The sequence below is a fragment of the Ictidomys tridecemlineatus genome, chromosome 8 (assembly GCF_052094955.1).
Source record: "Ictidomys tridecemlineatus isolate mIctTri1 chromosome 8, mIctTri1.hap1, whole genome shotgun sequence".
In the NCBI taxonomy this organism is placed as follows: Eukaryota; Metazoa; Chordata; class Mammalia; order Rodentia; family Sciuridae; genus Ictidomys; species Ictidomys tridecemlineatus.
In genome coordinates, this window is record NC_135484.1 from 62,873,596 (window position 1) to 62,892,299 (window position 18,704).

The 18,704-nt window shown below is 39.6% G+C and overlaps 1 pseudogene; it reads right to left on the reverse strand.

Moving 5' to 3' along the window:
- Positions 1-18,704, reverse strand: part of LOC101963174 (mRNA decay activator protein ZFP36 pseudogene) — a 130,538-nt pseudogene that overhangs the window by 71,300 nt on the left and 40,534 nt on the right.

Sequence of the window (18,704 nt, forward strand, 5' to 3'; positions counted from 1 at the left end):
GTGCAATATGAATGCATTAATGAAATGAAATATGAGGCTTGACCTATGAATAAATATTTGGAATAAAAGCATTTAAAATCATATCTTGGTTTTAGGGCATTTACTCTGTCTGGCAACTAATTCACCGTTTTCATGGTCACACACACTCACATGGCTTGTCAGCTTCAGATCAGCTTGAGACTCCCTGGCTGAAGACCTCCTGGTCTACATATGCACCTCCTCCTCCCCCTTTAAGGGCTCAGTCTTATTTCTCTTATGAACAGTCTGTCTAAATTACATAAAACAAGATTCCTTATTATATGGATTCAGACCCTCAAGTTACGTCACCAGGACTCACGACTTAGAACTCAAGTCCCCAACAACCACCTTCCATGTTGGTCAGTCCATGTCTTCCAGAAGAGGATTTGACTTCAGAATTTGCCCCAGACTAGTGATCCAAACCTGATAGAGAAAAGGATACCATTAGTTTCCCTTTTAGAAATGTGACATGTCACCAGTTGAGTGGAGACCCCCGCAGCAGTGCATATCTTTGGGGGAGAATCTTTGAAACACAGGGATGTGGACTTTCAAAGTTACTTTCTCAGGCTGGATATGTGCAGGGACACTTGAAAACTGAATTCCACCTGGAGCTGTCTCTCTGGCCTGGGACACCGAGCCCAGAAAGGGGGCTTTCTACAGTGAAAGAAATGGCTCACTGCCCTTCTGCACAAGTATTGAAAAGTTTTCTGACTTTCACTGGTGTGGTTGATCTTTGTCCCGTCCCCCCCACCACCACCGGGCCCGGGCATGAGTGGCTCAGCCTCTCATTCAGCATTTCGCATAGTCCACTACCTACTATGGTGTCCTATGGTTAGCCTGCCCTCTCTGCACTGGCTATTGAGGGTGCTGGCCTGCATTGGCCTCTTTAGAAATCCAAGGAATTGTTCCCCTGAGTCCTAGTCCATGAATAATTTAGTTTATCAGGTCAATCTCAGAAGATATAGAAACAAATTCAAAGATAATTTTCCCGAATCCAGTTGGTAGAAAACTGTTTGATTCTTCTTCCCACTCAATATTGAATCAGGTCTTTTTATCCCTAAACAGCATAATAACTTTTTAGTTACAGTCCTGCTTGTTTTAGGTATTTGGAAGTTTTTGGTTTACATTAAATGGTACCCCCCGCAGGGTTAAGATAGAAATAGAAACCTATTTGAACAATATCCAAAAGAATCAACAAACATGAAGTAAATCAGAAATATAAAAGGTCATTTGTAATCAAATAAATGAAAACTGAAATAAATCGACAGTAATATTATTTAAAAGAAAGAAATCCAACAAATTGTTATTTAGCTTCTGAGTCTTTGTGAAATTCCAAGATGTCCAGTAGGTTTTTACCTACCATCTACATTTAGACTGCATTTATTTATTCAGGTTGCAGTGGGCAAAAAGTGCCTGGGAAGAACAGACAAAATATGGAAGTGATTCAAGGGGTGGGTATGGGTTCAGGTGGACATGCTCTCACAATGAGTCTCTGTCCCCACCATAGCCCCTTCTGAAAATGGCCCCATCTCTCCCTCTTTTCCGAATTCCCCTTGTTCTATAGGATTGACTTGCAGGGAAATTTCCATCCACGCCAGGAAGTAATTGACTGAGTGTTCATGTGCATTTATGACTTCCCTGGAAGGGGAAGATTTCGGAACTGACATTTCAGTATGGCCTAGTAAGAAGACAAAACACAATCACTCAAGTGATGCATTTGCTGTATAAACATGCAAAATGTACAGAATGTGCAAAATAGAAGGGAAAACTACTCCCTTCCAAAGATGTCTATTAAGAGTTTACAACATATTCCCCTAGACATTTTTTTATGTATTTACATACACCTATACTAATGCAGAATGTAGGACAAAAAATGACTGCATATTATAATACTATTCATATTGCCCCCCAATGAATTAGTATTTAATATATTAGATTAATATCTTGAAGATTTTTCTATGTCATGCCATACAGGTCTTTCTCATTGTTTTAATTATTGAATAATAATTGATTACATACATATAACACAATTTATTTCCCCCTCATGCTCCTGATGGACACTTAGGTTATTTCCATTTTTAAAATCATAAGTAACACTACCATTAAAAAGTTAGCATATATATTATTGTCACTTTGTATTTGGCATATATATTGTTACTAATATGTATCATTTCTGTAGTTTTTACACTCTTGAGTTTCAATTCACTTTGATAAATTAGCCTCCATACCCTCTATGGAGGCTGTTCTAATTCAACATTTCTTTATCTTTGGGTACTGGGGATTGAATTATAGGGCACTCAACCACTGAGCCACATCCCCAGCCCTATTTTGTGTTTTATTTAGATGGGGTCTCACCGAGTTGCTTAGTGCCTCACTTTTGCTGAGGCTGGCTTTGAATTTGCAATCCTCCTGCCTCAGCCTCCCAAGCATCTGGGATTACAGGTGTGGGCCACTGTGCCTGGACCAATTAGCTATTTCTATGATCAGAGTTGAGTGCCCATCTCCTTACATCCTTGTCCATATTGGACAAATTTGGCCAATCTGATCATGAAAAATACTCCCTTATTATTATTATTATTTAAATTTTTATTTCCCTGATTGCCAATATGTTTATGTTTATGGTATCATCTTGTATTAGACTTCCAGCTTTAAGTTATTACTAATGCTTTGCTTTCGGTATTGCTACATGGGTCATATTGTGTTAGTCTCCTTCTTCTGCTCACATTCTGCTTGAAATTCAGTATTGTGTATCTCTTTGTTTTTTTCAATATCTTTCTTCAGTCTACATTTCACTAAGGATCAAAGAACTTAAAGCTGTCTTTTGCCCTGCTCCTTTTCTGTATAAGATGAGCTTTTAGCATTATTTTACTTTGTTCTGCATTCTTTCCCATTTTTCACCAACCCTTTCGCCCACTTTGGCTCTCCTTACTGAGTTAGGGGAGTCAGATTATAGTTATTAAACTATTATTCTTTTACTTTTCTATTTTTCCCTCAAAGAAAATTTCTAGATTTATGTATTTGATTTGTTATTATTTTTGCCTTTGCTTGCAATATTTATTGCTCATACTTTTATACCACAACTCTCAACTCTTATTCTGATTTATCACTCATTTGACAGTAAATGATACTCATTTTTTAAAATTTTTGCATATTTCCAAGAAGGGGAAGACTTTGGTGTGTGTTTTCTTGATGGTCCTGTATGTCTGAAGATGTTTTTCTATTTCCTTAGCCAGTGAATGCCAACTTGGCTGGGTATATAATTTTAGTTTTTTGGGTCAAAACTATCATTTTGAATTTGGTATATGGAGGGAACATCTAAACTTTTATTTTTCACTTATAGGAATCTCCCCCTACTCTATTTAGTTGTCTGTAAAACTTCTCCTTTTTGGTAAGTTTAAAAGGTACTAAAAAAATAAAAAGAATCAAAAAAGGCCTTAATATTCTCAATATCTAAAACAAACACATTTATATTCCATCATACTTGCTTCAAGTTTATTCTGTGTTCCCCTTCCTTCCCTTTCCTTTCTCTCCTTCCTTAGCAGACTTTACAAATTCAGACCTTCAACTAGAGTTCACTTCACATTTTGCTCACCAGTCCCCTCCATGGCTGCTTAAGAACAACCATTATTAGGAATTTGGAATTTAAATTTCAGGACATTTCTTCATAATTTAACACATATGTTTTTATCTTCATGAATAATATCTAGTATTGTTCTGAATAAGTATGTTTTCTTTATTTGTGTAAGTGGTATATTAGAGATTTTATGCTACATCTTCTTTTTGAAAAATTCATTTGTCTTAATCCCAATAGTTAGAAAAAAACTGCTATGATGTGTTGAGTTGTGGTCTTTTTATTCATTTGGGGTAGTTATTTTGATCTCTTTTAATTTGTTATTCAGGTGTTTTTCAGCTCAATATATTTTTTTCGATTATACTTTTGTTTATTACTTCTGAACAAGTTGTTCTAGTCTTCCTTTATGGGTACTTATAATTTTTAGGGTAGATATAATTATGGCCACTTGTTTTTTATTCTTACTCATGCTTTGATGTGATAAAATTAATCTAGATTTTTTTTTTAACAAGCATGTGGATTTCTACTATTCAAGTATGCACTGTTAACATCTGTTTCAGGGTCATAGCAATGGGGAAGTTTGTTTTTTTAAGAGAGAGAGAGAGAGAGAGAGAGAATCTTTTTTTTTTTTTTTTGGTAGAAGGACACAACACAATGTCTTTTTATTTATTTATTTTTTATGTGGTGCTGAGAATCGAACCAGGGTCCCCGCATGCACTAGGCAAGCGATCTACTGCTGAGCCACAATCCAACTCTAACAATGGGGAAGTTTAATATGATCCATTTCTAGCCTAAATCCCAGTTTTTCAAAATTTCCAAAACTTGTACTTGATGCACTAAAGACAAGGAGTTAACAACAAAATCTAAAATCCACCATCAACTCACCCCAGGAATCTTTCTGTCTCTAGCCCAACCTACCTTATTTACATATGTAAAATAAACTTCCCAGAATTCTTTGCAGGATTATCAGAACCTCTACTTCTGTTCTCTCCAATTCCTGCCCTGGACATAATAAAAGTAGATAGCTCATATGATTGTTGGAAAGATTAAACAATATAACACAGTGTTAGGTTTTGTGAACTGTCAGTATTATTCATGTTTAATTTCCACTCAAAATACAGTTGGAGCCGTAGTGTGGTAGGAGATGAAGGGTCTTGCATACATACATAAAGGATTTTGGAACATGGGCTACTACCAGAAAGAGCAGGGGCAGTGATAGAGCCTTATTTGTGCTGAAATGGCTGTGGTGATTCGGGGAACAGCTTGAATGTAGAGACCAGTGCCAGGGCCATAATATGAAGCAATGAACACATATCACTACTTGTGAGAGTCTTCAGGAATTTTCAGAGTGGGTTCATAAACACAGCCATTGTTTAAAACTAACTTATATTAAGATATAAGATAAAAGTTTATCACTTTTTAATTATCTTACTCCATTTTACTATTATCAAAATTTCTGAGGATTTTTCTCAATCTACTGTATTTGAGTGATGGAAACTCTATGTACTGGTGAGCCACTGAGTGTCGCTGCCCAACACCATGGTCAGTGATGTCACTGGTAGCTTGACATGAACCAGGGTAGGGGTATTTGTCCCATGGAAATCAGAAGATACTACAAATCAGGGCTTTCCCCACCTCTGGAGAGCCGATTGTGGAATATCTACAGGCACACCCCCCAGGCCAGAGAGAGAGATCCCTTGGAGACTGACTGCAGAGAGAAGATGAGTACTGAATCTTAGCACTTAGAGGGAATGGAGAGGAGGAAACAGATTTGGGAGACACTTTAATGTTAGGATTGATAGGGCACAGAGACTGAATGTGAAGGAAAAGAAGACAAAGATTGAGCCTGAAAAGAAGGTCTCCGGCTTGAGCAATTGCTCAATTGCTGCCTTTGATGAAGCAAATGGTGATACTGTGAGCAGCTGGGGGTGGTGGTGGTAGTGGAGTGGAGACCCTCATGGCCAGGAACTGAAGATTACTTCTGGCTAACAGCCAGCAAAGACAGAGGCCCCAGTCCACCAGCCTGCAAGGTGCTGGATCCTGCCACCATCCATGTGAGCGTGGAAGCAAATCCTTCCTCCACGGAGCCTTTGTGTCAGACTCCAGCTCTGGCTGAGCCTTGGTGGCAGCCTCCTAGAAGACTCAGGAGTAGAGGACCCAGCTCACTTATGCCCAAATTCCAGACCCACCCAAACCATGAGATGGTACAGGTGTGTTGTTTTAAACTGCCAAGTTTGTGTAATTTGTTCTGCAGCTATAGATAATAAATACAAGTCCTAATAATTGATTTTTTTATTAAAAAATCTTTGTTGCTGCTGTTCTAGGGATGTACTATACTAGGTGCACTCTAAATTGCCCAAAATGTTCTCAAACTTGTTAACCCCTGCCTCAGTCTCCTGAGTCACTGGGATTATAGGTGTGTGCCACCATCACCCCCTGTCTATTACTGCACAGCTCCAAGCAATACCTTTATGCTTTGGGGTTGAGTTAAGTGGAGCCTGGCTGTCCTGCCTAGTGAGCAGCATTCAGCAGCTGAAGCTGTGGTTGAGTCTTGACTCTCTGGTGACAGGTGAGTTGTTGAAGGCTCCCATGATGCACTCTGCTGCTTCCTGAGTGGACTGAGTGAAGCCTTGGGCTGCTGGAAGGTGATTGGGCACAGATGAGTCACAGCCATAGCTGACGTGAGTGCGCTCTTGCAGTCAGGTCTCAGGCCCCGTCGTTGGTCTAGCATTGTTGTGAAACATTCTCTCAACAAACCATGGTCCTTCTGAGAGGATGACCTGTGCAGTGAGCCAAAATTAGTGTCTTAAGATCTGCTCACTTTCTACAAGTGGGAAGGGCCCTCAGGAGAAACATGGATGATTTCTACTCTTAATTACTTGACTTGAGAAGGACTACATGATGCCAGATACTCTTCTTTTTCTTTTCAGCAGAGATGATTAATAAAGTTTCATGAATATTTTCTTTTCAAAAATTAAATAGCACAGAGGAAAACATTTTGAGATGGTGCTAATCATAAAGAGAGCTCTGAATGGGATTTGGAAACTAACTGGCCAATATTGTGGGTCAGCATCTTGCTCCTGGTCCCTCAGGCTGAAGAGAGCTCCTTGTTTTTGACTCCATGCCCCAGACATGGTATTTAAGAGGGACCATGGCAAGACAGAAGTCTACTAAAGTGCCTTATTTTTCCAGACTCCCATTTTAAAAACAGAAGTCTAATTGCCTATGGGGAATTGAAATAACAAAATAATGTAATTTATTTTTAAAACCAATTACCAGCATTTGAAAGGCTGATTCTGTAGGAGGTCACGATAAACCCCTCATTTAAGTTGACCTCTCAGTAACATACTCATTGAAAAATTTTTTTTTGCCTGAAATAGACTAATTTTAAATAATCATTTTGGGGGGCATAAGATTCATTTATTTATTCAACAAATATTTCCAGGTACTGTTTCAGACACTATCTTCTTTCCAGTGAGGCCGAACAATAAAAAATAATTAATGCATTATATAATATGATGATATAATGATATATTATCAACAAAATATAAATTATATATAATGACATTAATTGCATTAACTAAAATTCACTTATAACATAGTAAAAATCATTAATAACAACTTTTATGTATTTATTAAAAATTAAAATAATTATAGTAATTATATAGCATAATGTCAGATCAGTGATAGATATAGCAAAGTTCCTAAGTTCACAAAGTCTACAATTTTATTCTTTTGTGACATCATGCTAAAATGGGAAAAAAGGATAATTTATTCTTTAGAAAATTAAAGACTATTAAATAAAGGTTCTTTTGAAAAGTGCATAGGGGATAAAGAATTTTCTAAAGGTTGCTATAGAAAGACATTAGATAGCCCTGGCATATTCAGTAGGAATGCTTTTGCCTAGCAACTTGAGCTGCCTCACAGTCACAAAATGGCTGCTTCAGCTTTAGGAATTGCCCATCTTTCAAAAAACAGAAAGATAGGAACAGGACAAGGCCAGCTACCTTGTTCTCTCTTGTTGGGAAACCAAAAGTTCCCCCAGGACTATTCCTATCTCAAGACTTCTGTTACATCTTATTGGAAAAATCTGTGCCATATCTATCCCAGTTTGTAAGGGAGCCTGGGGAAGGTCCTACTTAGCTGTTCCATGTTTTATAGTGGACAGAATCAAGGGAGTAAGGAATTGGGTATGGGTGCCACATAAGCCACTCAGCAGGGTTTGCCACAGGGATAGGGACCTTAGAATTAGGAACATAAAATGCATTGATTTGTTTTCAAGGCCCTTCCTGCATTCACTCCATTTTTAGATGCTACTATCATCTCCTCTTTGGGAAAAAGCAGAAGCATCTTGGCAGCAATAGGCTCAGGGTGGGTATGTACTTATTTTGATAAAGAGCCTTAAAATGAAAGAGAGAGAGAGAGAGAGAGAGAGAGAGAGAGAGAGAGAGAGAGAGAGAGAGAGAGAGAGAGAAAGGAAGAGGGAAAGAGAAGAAGGAGGAGGAGAAGAAGAAGAAGAGGAGTAGAAGGGGAGAAAAGAGGAGAGGAGAGAAGAGGAGAAAAGAAAAGAAAAAAAAAAACAGAAACAAAGAATTGACAATAATGACCTGGCTCCATGTTTGGGGTAGGGAAGACAGTGGATTATTGGGATTGTAAGAAACAAGACAAATTGCTACTTCTTGGCAGGAAGAGTGGGGTGTGGGTAGTATACTTCTAAGGCCAAGTCTAGATATGAGGCAGCAGAGTCAGTTCAAATATGACAATAGGTTCTGGATGATCAGAGAGATCTGATATGGATCCAGTATGGGAAAGAGTTGAAAGATTATTAATGCTGGGTTGAAGCAGAGAAGTTTTGCTTTTTATCCCTAAACAGCATAATAACTTTTTAGTTACAGTTCTGCTTGTTTTAGGTATTTGGAAGTTTTTGGTTTACATTAAATGGTACCCCTGCAGGGTTAAGATAGAATGAAGCAGGAGGGGAGGGGTCCAGCCACTTCATTGGAAGTCTTGGACTGATACCTGCTTGGGCATCAGGCAGGAAGCAAATATGTAAGGAAAAGAACGGGAGACACCAGAGGGTGTGGGATTCCCTCCCAAGGTGCCTGCAGGAACATGGTAAGTGGGTGGATCCCATTATCCTCTTAGTAGAGATGGATTTACACTACTTTATGGCATAATTATTTGAAGTCAACCTGGGCCAATGGCAAGATGCACCATATACGGATGATTCATATAGGATGAATCATATAGGATGACTTTCATGTAGGATGGTCTTAGTTATGTAGGGATAATTCTTATCAATCAGTTGAGAACACATGTGGCGTATTGAAGGAACCCCACCAAAACTGTCCAGAGGTTTACAGGCTAATGTTTGAAATTGGTGAACATAACTGGTGTGCACAGATAATATTGGAAATCAGGTGCATCCTTGAGAGGGACTAAAGGTGTTGGGGCTCAGCTTCGGAGGATTCAATGTGATCACCATTAGGAAATCTACTCTCCAGATCCGTGACTAGAATTTTGGACAGATTTTGTAGGGTCATTTGCAAGAATGTGCACCGAAGTGCTAATCACCTTGGCTAGGCTGATGGAAAGACCCTGTGTGACTTGCCCTGTATGTGAAGGAATATTCCAGTAACCATAAGAAAAAGCAACATCAGACTTTGCTTGTTCCTCATGAAAAATTAAACAAAGATTCAGTTTATAGCTTACAGTCCTATTTATCCACTTCCTGGCCTCTCTTTTCCAGGGTCTATTATTTTCGAAATGTCTTCTTTACAACGTTCTCCAATACCCCTGGCAGTCTGTTTTCCTGGCTTACTTGCTTCCTGATTGCATTAACACATCATCAAGCAGGTAGACTTAGGCCTATTGTTTTGTTTCCTTTCCCCATGGTTTATTTTTCTGGAATGTGTACAACGTAGAACGGCCAGGGACCATCCCAGAAAGTAAGATTATTAACTCCTGGAAAATTAGGATATTGGAGGCTGTTTCAGTACAGAAGTCACCCTTCAGGTTCCTCTGGAGAAGTGTTGCCTGGGGCAGTGTCTTTGGTGACCTTAGAAGTAGATGTTCTGCTTCATCTGAATTATTTGGCAAAAGCGATCGAAGCTCATCCTGGGAGGGGGGAGTGGGGAGGTACATGATTGGGAGGGGAGCAGCATTTGATAGCTTATCAGGGTCAAGGCACACACACAAAAAAGCTCTTCATTTTGTTTTACTTAATTTGAACAGGGGAAGTTTAAAATAAAGAATTAATGGAGACCAGAATAAAGTGGGGTTAGCTAATAAAACGAAAAGAGAATTATGAATACAGGGATAGCAGATAGGAGGAGCACCCAGAGCACCCAGTGCCCCACGAAGATGCCCCATCCCAGCCCCAGGCGGGGATCCCAGACTGGTTGTCTGTGGTTGTGTGGATGGCAGAGGAATTTCGGAGATGCTAGGCAACCAGAAGTTGCTGGAAATCCTCCCTTTGGAAGCATGGAAAGGCCTCCACGGGGAGGTGCAGCTCCTCCAAACTTGCTATGAAGCCCCTAGAAGGGGCACGGGGGGAGTCTGCACAGGAGAAGCCACATGCCTGCCACATGCCTGCCACTCCTTTGATGTTTACGCCAAGAAAGTACTCTAGGCGCAAACTCAGTGGTTTGTAAATCTCTCCTTCTTCCTTGCTAAACAACCAAGCAGCTACTTTTTGCCAGGTAACTTTTGAGTCTGTGGGGAAACAGCAGAAATCATTGTAAACTGTTTTCATATGTTCACACGTCTCTAGGAGTCTTGCTTTGGCTGGAGGTTTTGTACTCTGTTAAAATGCAAATACCTTATAGAAGAAATGGCATTTTAAAGCCGTTATCAATCATTCATACCTTAGTGTCATGAAGGTGTTGCTCCTTTCCATACAGTGGGGTTTGATGTGGTGCTTGGAAGTGGGAGGGACATGAGAGTGACCTGGACAGTTGAGGACTTTGGAAAGGAATGCTCCCAACCTGAGCAGACAGTGGAGAATAGGAGCCTGGGGTAGCAGCCATGACCCAGTCTACTTCATAGTTTTTGAGAACATTGTCCTGACTGAGTTCCATCAAAACATCAAATGCAAAATCCACTTTCTTTGTAGAACATTTCCCTTCTGTTTCTTCTCTTTTCTTACTTGCTTCGGGGAGGTTTATGGTTTGAAAAATTAAAGTGTGGATCTATTTTCATTACCAAAGGATTTGCAAAACTGAGCGGGGCCTGTCTGAGCTCACATTTGCATTTGCCATCCCTTAAGCTGATTTTCAGTGCTGAGCAGCTATTTTAAATGTTTTCAAGAGCCTCCTTTTTAACTCTTTTCCTTACTTGTGTTATCTATTTCTGCTGTTTAAAAAAATTCCATTGCTGATTCTTGGTGGAAAATCCCAACAACAGATACCAACTGAAATCAGGGGTGAGATTATTTGCTCAGGGATATTGAATGGTTGAACCAAATGTCTAAGGGGTGATTTTTACCCCAAAAGGCTGGATAGGGATGGGAAGGCAGCATATCTGTGGCACCAGACGATTTTAGGTGACTTCAAGGTTTCTTTTTTAGTGGAGCAATGTTAGCCCTGAGTTGTTATTCAAGAAATATATGTGGGACACATGAATGAGCTAAAGAAAAGTATCCACTGGGGAAATAATCCATGATGCTAGGCTAATGGCTTGCTGGTCACCCACTTCCTATGGGATAGAAACTCTGAAATCCTTTATGTGACATGGCTCTTCATTATCTGGTCCTTGCTTGCCTGCCTGTCCAGCCAAATCTCTCTCCCTTCTGCATCTCACACTTGGTGTTGACCCAGGATGTTGCAGAGTCTGCTTCTGTGGGGGGTTTCCTGACTCCTTCCGGACCTGGCCTTTCTGGGCTCCTGTTAAAGCTATACGTACTCCATTAAAATAATGGTCATTTTTTAGATACTCTAATTTGCTTTCTTGTTTGTCTCCCCCCTAGACTAAAAGTTTGTTGCCTTGGGCATCATGTCTTTATCTTTGAGCCCTTTATTGTTCATTGAATGAATAAGTAAACTAGTGGCTATAAAGGGTGAGCCTATTAGCCAGGCTGTATCTAAGTAACCAGAAGTATTTGTGACTTAATGTGTTGGTTCCTAGGGAAGTTTATGGAGAGCCTTGGGGCGGGGTGGTGAGGAGCCAGTCAGGGGGAGTTATACACCAGACAGCTAGTCCAATGTCAATTCCAGGACCAATTAATTAGGAGCCCCAGTCAGCATTGTTTGTGAGCAAACAAACGATTATTTGTGTATATTCTGTATCTTTAAGTTCATTTTTCCCTAAGTATCTTTTTGCCTTTTGGATTGTAATGGGGAGCTTTATTTATATGAAATCATATTTGAGAGCCCAATCTGTAAGGGCGAGAAAGAGCATAGCATCTCTGATAGAAGCAGGGGTAGGAGACGTGAAGTCTTTAGAATTGGTCCCTCTTTACCTTCTGGGGTATTACAGCCTCAGACTCTAAGGAGCACAATTTGAAAACCACTGGCATGGGATAAGGAATAAATAAGTGAACACATGGGAATAAATCTTTTCCCGGTGTATTAAGTAGAAGTGCCGGGGTTACCAGTCACACATTCACCGAGCCTTCCATCACTCAGAACTCTGTACCTACAGATCAGTTTTTACAGCTTAAAAATTGGTATTGAAATAGTTACTCGGGTTTAATTTTAGAAAACTGGGGTCAATCAATATGTATGACTTTTAAGTTTAATCCCTCCTTTGGGGATCACGGAAGCTCCTTCCGGCTCCAGCGCTCTTTGATTTTTGTGATTGTGAAGGGCAAGGTGGGAAGAAATAAGCAAGGTGACTGGGTTTCCGGGGCTGGCTTTCTTGGCATGAATGAGTAATTGGAAAGCCAGCATAATCAAAGTAATTTCATCCATCATGTACAGAAAGGGAAATAGAATTCGGGTTATTAAGGTTGCATGAAAATGCTTTTTGAATGTATGTACATATTTCTTCCTAGGGGCTAGATAACGCTTTCCATTTTTATTTCTAAAAGGAGTTATGGAAAAAAGACAACTGAAAATAAAACAGGAGCTATGGTCTCAAAGCAAAACTAGAATAATTCATTAAAGAGAAGAAAAGAGTTTTAGGTTTCCCTTTTAGAAGAACAAGCTCACAAACCAGGACACTGGCTTTCCATCCCTCAAGAGCCTTGTGTAAGCAAAGTCCTTGTGGTTTCTCTGGAGGGCAGGTCAGCCCTGAGAGGCAGATGAGAACCTCAGTTCTTAGCTCATCAGACACTGTGTCGGGAGGAAGGAATCCTGTAACTTAATTTGGGGTTTCACAATGTACTGGGTCTGTGACCTTTTGGAGTTTGGGGAAAATGAATAAAATTGTAGAGAGGAGGAAAAAGTGAACCAAGCTAAGAGAGATGAAGAAAGAGACAAGGAAGGCCAACTCTGTAATGCAGAAGAGAATTTGAATACTAGGGGGGGAGGGTAAGAAGGGAGTTAATTCTTGAGAGGCAACTGGCAAGAAAGGCTATGTACCTAGACTCAGTGTTCGATAAATTTCCCTGTAGGATAGATTTTTTTTTTTATTTTTTAAAATCTAGGTTGACTTTCATTAACTCTTGGGGAATTGCAGCCAAGGTATATCCAAAGCTTTCTTTATCTCATTCTTTTAAAAAAATCTAAGCTGGAGGATTTTCTTTGAATTGGAATAAAATTTCTGAAATGATAGGAACTTTTTCCTCTCTTATTCGTAGCTGTGTCCCTAGCATCTAAAACAATAGTAGGTGCTCAATAAAAAATTCTTGAACAAACAAATGACTGAATGAAGAAAATAACCTTTATGAGTCTCTTTTCTTCTCTCTCTCTCTCTCTCTCTCTCTCTCTCTCTCTCTCTCTCTCTCTCTCTCTCTTTATTAAAGGAGATTTAAATCAGTGAAGATAGCACATTCCAGGGAGCTTTGATGCCTTCTGGGGCTGTTGGGGGCAGGTGGGAAGAGTATGGTTATAGTCTCCCAACGTTAAAAGGACCCAGATTGCTGAACATTACTGTTTGTTTTATCCATTGTTATTTGTAGTTACCATTGTTATTTGTGGTTTGGTTAATTACAGAATCCCCACTTTTCTCCTATAATTTACTTTCAATTTGCTGCTTCCTGAAATGTAGAAAGAGTTGAACATTATATAGAGAAGAAACACACCAAATTTATTAAACAGTTAACATATTTTATATACAGTTCTAAGTAATGGCCATGGACAAAAGTGCTCCTTCTTTTATTAAAGAAGAAAAATAAAAGTGGGGAGGAAGACTTAAAGGTTCTTTTACACCTAAGTAACTTTATGAAGGAATGTCCATCTTTCCCTTTGCATATGTGGGACAAGTTTTGGTACCATCCTTCATACCCTGAGGGCATGAATTTCTTACAGTCTTTCTCAATTATTCTCATTTAAATTTTCCATCTTTGAACAATTATGACCTTAATTTATTACTTAATCATGAATTATGACATACAATTCCCTAATTGATGTTTGTGGGTTTTTCTCCCAGCCAGATTTTAATTTCCTTGAAGACAGAAGCCATGCCCTTATTGTGTTAAAAAAAAAAAAATCCATCTCCTGCAGCTCCTTGCACAGTGCTCTGTGGATAGGGGGTTGGCTCACCAATTTGTTCCTTACCCCAAATGCACAGGGAAACCTATACAGAATTTATACCAGGCAAGAAAAGCATGTAGAAGATTATCTGGCTTTCCAAACACCAATATGTACTGGGAGTTGCTGCTGCACCCTAAATCTCTAGGTCCTTCACTTTATTCCTGATGAGAAAGGAGAGTAGGAGAGAGGCAGAAAACATGTGTGGAATCATCTGAACTTCCAGCTTGGAAATCAACACTTGGCACCAAGCAGGCAACATTCCTTCACTTGACTCTCACAATTTCCCAAGCAATAGCCCCTCAGCATAAAAGAGAACAAATCCTAGCTACTTTGGGCTCTAAGAAGAAACTGGATTATTGTTATTTGACTATTATTTATTAATAGCTAGGTATTTTATATCTTTCCTCTAGGGACTGAAATAAACACAAGACATCTTAATTACATTTAATGTCACTCTCTCTAACCGATTATGTTCCACAGAGTCCCTAAACCCTATTTAATGAGGCTGGCGTCTACATCTTTCTTCTTTCATCCTCACATCACATCGTATCTGGGTTTGCAAAAGCAGAAAACCAAGAGCAGAGAGAAGAGAAGAGAGAAGAGGGAGAAACTTGGCATTATTTCCAAGTCTGACAAATTTTCTGAGAGAATTTAATTTTATGATCAAAGTTTTAGATCCTGTATGACTTTATTATTATTACTCAGAAGGCTTGTTGATGGTGATGTAAAGATGATAGAGACAAAATATAATGGAAATAGTTTAGCTTAATTTTTCATTTTTTTCTAATGTGTAGACCTCAAAATTATGAAAAAAGAACATGAATTTAATTTCTCTGGTTAGTATTAGTTTTTCCTTGTTCATTATAAGATCAAATATAATATGGAAAATTTATGGTTTTCTTTTCCTTTCATAGAATTTCAACTATAGTATTTTGGGGGTGTTCTTTTACTTATTTATCATTAGACACATTAAAAACAATGGAATTTAAGAGCTGTAAGGAATTCTGGCCACACATCAGCATCATCTGGAGCAGTTTTAAGAAATAAGAATCCCAGAGACGCATCCCCAGAAGAATGAGAGATTCTGATAGAACTGGTCAACTGCAGCTTGGAACCATTGGTTTAAAATTTATTTTGTGGTGCTGAAAAAAGAAGCACAAGATATTGATTAGAAGGAGTTAAGATTTACTCCAGATCTAAGTTACTCTTAGTTTTAACTAGCCATTTTAGGACTTACACTAATAATTTGAAACCAGTATGTACCCTAAGTGAACAAAAAGTACTCTCACCCGGTTGTTGTTAAACATCATTGCAGTTCTTGAAGGTGATTTTATACATATATAAAAGCAAAAAGGTAGGTAGCCATTACACTGAGAAAATCATGTTTAAATGTTCTTTTTGTTGTTTTTCAACAAAAGTAGCCAGTCTTCTCTAGCCAAAATCAACCTAATTTTGCCAGTGAGAGAAGTCTGAATCATTTAGATTTTCCAAGAACCTTGATATTTGAAAAGTTTCCTTTCCAAGGGCTCTCCAAAGGACACCTTGCAGAGAATCCATCTCTCTGACCGGCTGAGCTTCCCGGATGACTGACGGTGGCTTAAGACAGATACTACCACGTTCTTGATCCTGTCTATCTATTGCCTGGCACATTTCCTGGCACATAGCTACTTCACAAGACTTGCCTTTTAGGGGCTAAATGGATCAAGCTGTACATTTCCTCGTTCTGTTATTGTATATTTCGAATGTCTCTGCCTTTTTAGACTATACCAAATGTAATTTAACTGTTTTTAATGATAGCTTAGGCCATCACGCTGAGCTCTAGTGCCCTCCGGGGTCTGTTCTAGTATGTAGAATGTTTTTATTCTGCACTAAATGATCTTAAGCTGCTGTGATTTTTACTCCTTTTGTTTGTCTTCTATAGTTATTTCACCCTGGTTCCACCCTTGCTGCTAAGTCATCAGCTGTCCCTCGTTACTGTTATTGATGTGCCTCTTTTAGTCCTCTCCTTGCTTTCTTTTTTTCCCCCTCCTAGTCCTCTTCTTTTAATTTGCTGCTCTTATTGGCCTGTTCAGTTGGAAACCACATCCCCAAGCCTGTTAGGATTCCTGAAGAGGAAAACTAGGCTGAGAGAAAGGACCCCAGGAAATCCTTTTCCGTGAAGTTCATTAAGAAGGGCGGGCTCTGTGCTGTAGAAATTGGCTGCTCGGAGGTCTCTTTTGTTTGTTTCTTGGTTCTCAGCTGTTTTCCAATAAAACAAGTGCCAAATAAACAGAGTGCCAATGTGTCTTTAAAGAGAAGCAAGGTTCCCTTTTTCTGCATTCCAATTTCTTATACTTCTTGGCAATTAAGAATGGTCAGCAAGCCTTCTTGTCTTCAGGCTTTTCCTCTTAGAAAGGAATTAGCTTCAAGTCACTGGAAACCTGATAAAGTCGCTCAGAGCAAGTTTGGGAGCCCTAGACCCATGAAGGTAAAAAGGCTTGTCCCTGCACATTGAGCCTTCATGACGTGGGGTAGAAGCCCAGGGAGCATTTCTAAACCCATGAGGAGAGTAAGGCAGGTGTTTTACCCTCATTTATCACTCTCACTTTATAGACAAAGACAGTAAAGCATTTGCTATAATGTGGACACTGGGACTCAACTTTATACTTTTGCTGACATTAAATTCCATTCATGTTATAATCCCACCATCATTTCCAGCCCTCCTCTCATCTGATGGCATTCATCCTGTTTCCTGGGCTTTAAGGGGACACTCACCTCTCCTCATTCTCCTCCTGCCTCTTGGGCTTCTCTTCCTCAGTCTCAAGTCCCTTCTTGTCATCTGAACACGAATGTGTCCTTGAGTTTCAACCTTACCCTTGTTCCCTTTCTCCCTATATATCCTTAGATGACTTCCTAACTATGCACCTTCCTGATTTGATTTGCTTCTTAACAACAACAACAACAACACAGTGAACAAAATGCTCCAGAGCAGTTCCACAAGCACCTCGAGACCTTCAGGGGACATCCTCAGCCTGCTCTCCCATGCTGATTGCCCCTGTGACTACTTTGCCTGCTTGGACTCAGTTGTTGGTCTCCACTTTCTGTCTGGCCTCTCAGATCTGCACATTGGAAGTTGGCCTGTTCACCCTGGAAAGAACTTTGGTTTCCTTTAGGTATTTAGACTCTTATATCCAACTGCCTTCTAGATGTGGCCATCTGCATACCCTACAGATATAGCAAAATCAAGAGGTCCAAATTAAAACTGTTTATCTAGCATCCCAAGCCAGTAACCACAGAGACCCTTTTCCAAACTCTACTTCTTGTCAGTTTTCTTTGCTGAATATACTACTTACTTGTCTCATGTCTATAGCTATACTTATTTTCTATTGCTCCATAGCAAATTATCACAAATTTGGAGGCTTAAACTGACATAAATTTATTATCTCACAGTTTAGATGTATCTGGACTTCAGGCAGGATTGCTGGGTCCTTGTCCCCAGAGGCCTCTGAAGGTCCTCATTGTGTGACCCCTCCCTCCCAGGCTGTCTCATAACTTTGTATCTTATTCTTCAAGGCGGGTAGAAGAATCTTCACTAAAAGAATCTTCACTAAAAGATTCAGTTGAGTTCATCCAGGATAATTTTGCTTTTGATGAACTCAAAATCAACTAGCTAAGGACTTCAATTACATCTGCAAAATTTTATCACCTTTGCTATATCATAAAAGTGAAATCCATCATACTCACGGGCTCTGCTTTCACTCAAGGGGAGGGGCTTATAAAAGACCTGCATACCAGGGGTCAGGAATCTTGGGGACACCTGGGGACTCTTCCTGCCACAATGTGTCCTGCCTGAATGTGGTAGCCTTTTTTCATTCAGATCTTCTTGCCTCTTTCTATCCTAGTCCATCCAGCCTCAAGTCCATCACTATTAGTACAATGGCCTTTCTGATGGTTAAATGTGACCAAGTGATTACTCAGCTCAACTCATAAAGGTTTGCCATATATATAAAAAAAATAGAACATTTTTTTATGTCCCATAGAAACTCTTATGTGCCACTTATTGCTTCTCCCCTCCCAACACCAACTATGCTTCAGCAAGTAGAACATGTATTTCCCTGAACATGCAGTACATTTTATTTCTTTAATTCTAAATCTTTGAACTGATTCTTCTTCTACTTTCTTGGCATCTCACCCTCCATCATGCATACTGATTGCCTGACTAATAAAGTGCAACTCATCTTCTAGAGCTTATTTCCTGTGGTGATGTTGTACAGACCTGGCTGTTTTTCCTGGGCTCCTGCTGCACTCCCTTAAAACCACTGGTGCTGCCTCTAGGCTGAAGAGGAAGTCACACCCATCAGGGTGTCTGTGCTCTGGTGGGGGAGAGACTCACACAAATGTGTGGACACTGAAGCTAAGGAGCCTCCTAGGAAAGTCAAGCTCTGTCCTCTTTCAAGATTCAGGCAGAACTGGTGATGTCTGCACAGCTGGCAGAGTGGGCT